We start from the raw sequence: 5560 nt of genomic DNA, 5'->3' as shown, positions 1-5560 counted from the left end.
AGGCCTCTCCCCAGGGTGCTAGTGAGCACTTTTGGGGGGGCAGTAAGGGTGAGGAATGATCCAGAGTACCCAATCCTGGGACCCTGCACTGCTCAATACATGTGGTGCTTGTGACACCACATGTGACGATGCCACAGCCACGGTGCACGCGGCTGTCCTTGTGTGTCTGCCTGTGACGATGTGACTTGGCAGCTACATGTGGCTGTTAGTATGTGTCGCTGTCCCTCTGATGACAGTGGCTGGGCGTGAGGTAGTGACTCCAGCACCTACAGGCCTGGGACCAGATGCATCCAGTGCCTGCACCCATGATGGTGGCCAGCAGGCTGCCCTGGCAGAAACCAGGCCCTGAGAAGACTTCGCTGTCACATCAGAGCTGCCAGCAGCTCTGTAGGGCATGGGCAAGGCTGGGAAAACTCTTCTAAGAGTCGTCACCCAGATCCAGAGTGAGGGCCTCCTGCTGCACAGCCACCATCGTCTTCCCAGGTGCTGGCCACACGTGGGGTGGCAGGTAGGCAAGACTCGCCCCTGCCCCGTGGCCTTTCCTTCAGCCCCCACCCCAGCTCCGCTCCACAGGCCTCTGCGGGATCCTGGCCGCACATACAGTCCACAGGCTGGACCCGGGATCGGAGACGCCAGCCCCAGGGCAGGCAGGAACAGAAGCATGGAGGAGGGTGTACAGGTCCCCGGGAGGGCCCACGAGAGCCTGAACCTGGATGAAGGGAGGGGCCATGGCAGGGGGCTGGGGACAGGGGCGCTCACAGATCTCCCCAGGGCAGGTTCCCACAGGGGCCCTGGCAAGCAGGTGCCCAGCAAGTGACCTCGCTTGGACTCCCTACCCAGCTCTGGGCTGTGTGCCAACTGCTTCCCCATTTCCACACCTACCCCTCGACTGACATAACCTTCCCACAATCGGCCTCATCGCTCGGCCTGAGAACCCCCGACATGCATGCGTTTGCAGTGCCCAGAGCACCCGCGTGCATTCACCTACCAAATGCACGCATTCATTCATGCTCGCTCGCACCTGCTCACTTGTCCCTTCATCTCTTCCTTCCACAAACGCTCGCTGAGCACCTCTGGTGAGCTGCCAGCCCTGCTGACCCCCCAGCCCCCCAAGGCAGAGCAAGGAGGGCAGGGCCCCAACGGATCTCAACAGGGGTGCCTCAGAAAGGAGGAACCCAGCGGCTGGGTGGGCTGGTGGCCGTTAGCAGGAGGGAAGCTCCGGGCCGCTGTCACAACCAGCACAGAGGCAGATGGGCTCGGGGCGGGGTGGGGGGTTGGGGGGGTGGCGTAAATGTCATGGCTGCCTCCCCTCCCCCGCCTGGGTCTGGCACAGTCCCTCTGCCTGAACCTCAGGGTCGGCCTCAGCTGGGGCTGAGCCCCAAGGCTTCAGAGCTGTCCCCCAATCCCAAACTGTACAGCATGGTCCATTTCGGCTGGCTCTCAGGGCCCCTCGGCTCCGTCCAGACCACCGTGCTGCCCTTCGCACCCATTCCCACCGGCTACACCAGCCTCTGTGACCTCAGAGAGGGCTTGGAGGGCTTCTGGCTCCTCCCCACTCCCTTCCCCAGGGTCCTTGAAGGCCTGGAGAGCCCAGAGCCCATCTTCTGTGTACTGTCCCCTTTCTCCACCTTGTCACCAAGGCCACCTCGCTCACGTTTTAGCAGTATGATGGACACATCCAAGACCTCCTTGGTGCTGGGTGCGATGTTTTGGCATCAAGTACAAAGATCAAGGAGCAAACAAGGGGGGTGTGTTTTCTGAGAGCAGCGCGGGACGCATGGTGGTGGTCCACGGAGGTGCTGAGTGAGCAGGCGGGCGCGAACCGTCCGGGCCAAGGCCTGGCTGCGGGAGCTGCTCTACGTGCCCCAGGAGACACACCACTCACACTTGAATTGTGCACAGACATTATCTATTCAAACCAATGTTTTCCTTACTTAAAAAAAACAACAACCCAGTAAGAATTCAAAGTGCTCACACAAAAACCTGGCTGTGTGGCTCTTCTTGAAACATGGGAAGAAGGCCTGGCTGCACGGGCCTGTGTTGCCGGGGGTGACAATGACCGGAGTTGAGATGTGGCTACGCCTCCGCCCAGCGGCCCCAGGGCACCCACTGCCCTTCCCCTTCTGGCCTCTGAGGGCCTCCAGGCCACAGGGACTAGCCTGCTAGGCCTGCAGAGTGGGGGGGGGCGGAGGAAGCCCCCCAGGGCTGCAGTGGCTGTGTAGCCGAGCCCCAGGACGACTGCACCAATGAAGACCCTGAAGACCCTACAGGACCCTGATAGCTCTAGGGAATGTGGGCGTGTCACAGCCTGCTGGTGTTGCGTAAGGACCTGGTAACTCAATACCAGTGGGGCCTCAGCAGTGTTTCTGGCCTCACCGCCCCAACCCTGCCCACTATGGCTTAAGGGCCTTAGACCCAAAGGGGTCACCAGGAGAGGGGAGCCACCGTGGCCCCCTGGGTACCTAGACCTGAGGGTCTTGTCAAGGAGGCGGGTGGCAGGGTGAGGACCTGTGAGAGGGGAGGGAGGGCAGGCCTGCTCGGACCCTGACGCAGCTCTGAATCTGGGGACAAGTCCCTTGCAAGCCTTGGTCCCCACACCCGAAGCCCCACACTGTGTGCCTACCCCAAGCACAGAAACAGCATCTCTGCGAATCCCCACGTCAAGCTCCTGAGCGCAACGTGGCCAGTCAGCATTCTGCCGAGAACCAGAACCCACTTTTCGGACTTATTGTAGGGACTGGCTCATGTGATTGGGGAGGCTGGTAACTAAGGCCTGGAGGCCGGGACCTCGGGCAGAACTGGGCCTCAGTGTCTGGCGAAGCCCCTCCGGGGAAACTGTCTTCGCCCTTAAGGCCTTCAGCCAGCTGGTAGCATGGGGCTGCCCTCATTGCTGAGGACAAGCTCCTTCCCAACTGTGGACTGTGGACACTAATCACGTACTAAATTCCCACACGGCAACAGCCGGTGTCTGGCCCAGCGAGGGTGAACCCCGCCCAATCCCCCGTGGCCTTGCTGAGTTGGCACTCGGCAGGTGCCCATCACAGAAAGGGAAATTGCTCCTTTTTTGTACCAGAGGAAAGTGGAGCTCAGAGAGGCTGTGCCAACTGCTCATGGCAAGCACAAACGCAAGGCGGAGAGCTACTTCGCAGCGCAGTGAGAGATCGATAAGAGAGCACCCCAGTGTCTGGCCCCTGCCTGGGGCTGTGGCTATGGGGCTGCCCCAATGCTGGGAAAGGGCAACGGGGCTGTAGGCACTGGAGGAGGAGGTAGAGAAGGCCTGCTCCCCGGGGGGGGGGGCAAGTTTCTGCACCAGAGTGCAGGGCAGAAACTGGCAGTGCCCAGGGCCCCCCCTCCCTTTCAGGGGCTCCCAAGGACAGAAAGAGAAGGGTAGAAGGAGGCCTCCGCCAACCCAGGTGCAGAGGACAGAGAGAAGCAGTGTCCACCAGCATGTGGGGTCACAAGGACCCCCCTGAGGCCCTGGCTGGCTGCCCAGGGGGTTCCTGAAAGTGGGTGATTTCCACTAAGGCAGGCTGGCTGGCTCCTTGGCAGGCACGGCCCCATCCCCTCAAAGTGGAGGATGACTTCCACTGCGACCTTAACCCCCTGAAGCAGCCCCAGCCTCACTTCTGCCAGCTGCCTTCATTGCTGCTGGTGGCGCACTGGACTGGAAGGCAGAGGTGAGCCCCATGTTCCACTCACTGGCGGTGCGCCCTTGGACAAGTTACTTAATCGTTCTGAACCTCTGGCCCACGCACGGGCTAGTCATCACCCTGGCCTGCTGCTTCGAGAGCCAAGGTTCCATACATAACACAGTGCCAGGCCAAGCATCTGGACCGAGTGGGTACTGCTGCCGTACTGCTCACAGTAGTGCCGCCCTCCCTGGCTGCCTCCTTCTTGCCCCATCCACCCTGTACCGAATCCCCAAGTCTTGCGCACTCTCTCTCCCCACCTCCCCCCTGCTCCAGCTCCCTCTCTGGGCAGAGGGGTGCACGGCAGGCCTTTAAAAATGCCTCGAGGACCAGGGACAAGTGAAGACCCTCGTCCTGGTTGAGAGTCACATCATGGGTAGCAGCTGGGACTCAGGTAGCCCAAGGCCAAAGTCACGTGGAGCATCAGCAGCACACACTGGAAGTTTGGTCCGTCTTCAAAACGTTCCCATGTCCCCTCAGGCCTCCTTGAGGGGACAGCGGCAGGACTTCTTGCCTGGCTGACAGAGTGGAAGCTGAGGCCCAGAGAAAAGCAGTAAGCTTGCTCACAGTCCCTCAGCCACCTGACCTGCAGAGAGGGGCACTGCTAAAAGTAACTCCTGTGTCCTAGAGTGGGAGAGGGTGGCGTTCTGGGGCCGGGGTTGACGTTTTCCTCCTGCCTTGACCGCTGGGCTGGGGCCGTGTGCAGGAGCTTCTGACGGTGTGCATGACGCAGACTCAGGGCGGGGGTGGGGAGGGAGGAGGTCAGGCCTACAGTCATCCCAGAACGGGGCCTGGCGGTGCCTGACCTCAGCAGCTTGGCCTTCGTGACCCAGGGCCAGTGATAAGATGGGTGTGTACTGCAGCTTCCAAGGGGAGATGAATCAGGAGTGAGGAGAAGAGGGGGGAGGGCTGGAGGGAAGGAAGGAGGAAGGCAGGGGGAGTGGGGAGAGGGCAGCCTGAGTAAAGCCAGCCAATGATCACAGCTCTGCCAGAATCGGGCCACCCAGATGCAACAAGGCAGAGGCAAAAACAGAGGCCTAGGGCACGGGGCAACTCACGCCGGTCAGAGAGGTGCCGAGGCAGGGTTAGTCCTCGACCCTCTTGGTCTCCAAGTGGAAACCACTTTCTCAAAACGTAACCCCAGGACACTCCATCCACCCCACGTTACCAGGAGAGCGGCCTGATGAAAATGCAGACTCCTGGGTCGGCCTCTAGGGGGTGTGGCCCGGTCCTTAAGTATGCACTTTGTCCTGCGCCCCAGTGGTGGTCTTGAGCCCTGACCCCGGGAAGCTCTGGGGCTCTTCTACAGCCTTTCTAGCTGACCTCCTGGCCCCAAGTCCCCACTGCAGCACAGCTGTTGGGGCTGACTCATAACGCGCACTACCCGAAGGACAGACCCGGGGCCTTCCCACTGCAGGCTTCAGGACCCCGTTCCCACTGCTCCTCCCCTCTGAAGCCTTCCTGGCAGTTGGAGTCCCCTCCTCCAGTGTCTGTTGGAGTAACAGCCTCCTCCGCAACCTGGAATTACTTACAACATCCGACTTTGTTGACCCTCCCTGCAAGTCTGCTTTGTTTCCCAACCTTTCCCTCTATTAAACAGGAAACTCCCAGAGGGCTGGAGGCTTGTTGGTTCAAACAATGAGCCTCTGAAATCCATGACTTCACCTGGTCCTCCTGCCGACCTCAAGTGCCGGGGCTGGCAGAGCCTGATGGCGAGGAAACCCAGCCTCCGAGGGCGGGAGCCTGGCCAAGGCCAAGCCAGAGTCAGAGCTGGGCTGGGACCTCGTCACGTCCAGCTCCACTGGCCAGTTCTATGCTGATCTGCCTCGGATCCTGTCACCAGCCCTGCGAGGCAGGCAGGATGGGGGTCG

This window comes from Sturnira hondurensis, unplaced genomic scaffold (genome assembly GCF_014824575.4).
Source record: "Sturnira hondurensis isolate 20B ecotype Veracruz unplaced genomic scaffold, ASM1482457v3 Scaffold0006496, whole genome shotgun sequence".
Taxonomy (NCBI): Eukaryota; Metazoa; Chordata; class Mammalia; order Chiroptera; family Phyllostomidae; genus Sturnira; species Sturnira hondurensis.
This window is presented reverse-complemented; position numbering follows the sequence as displayed.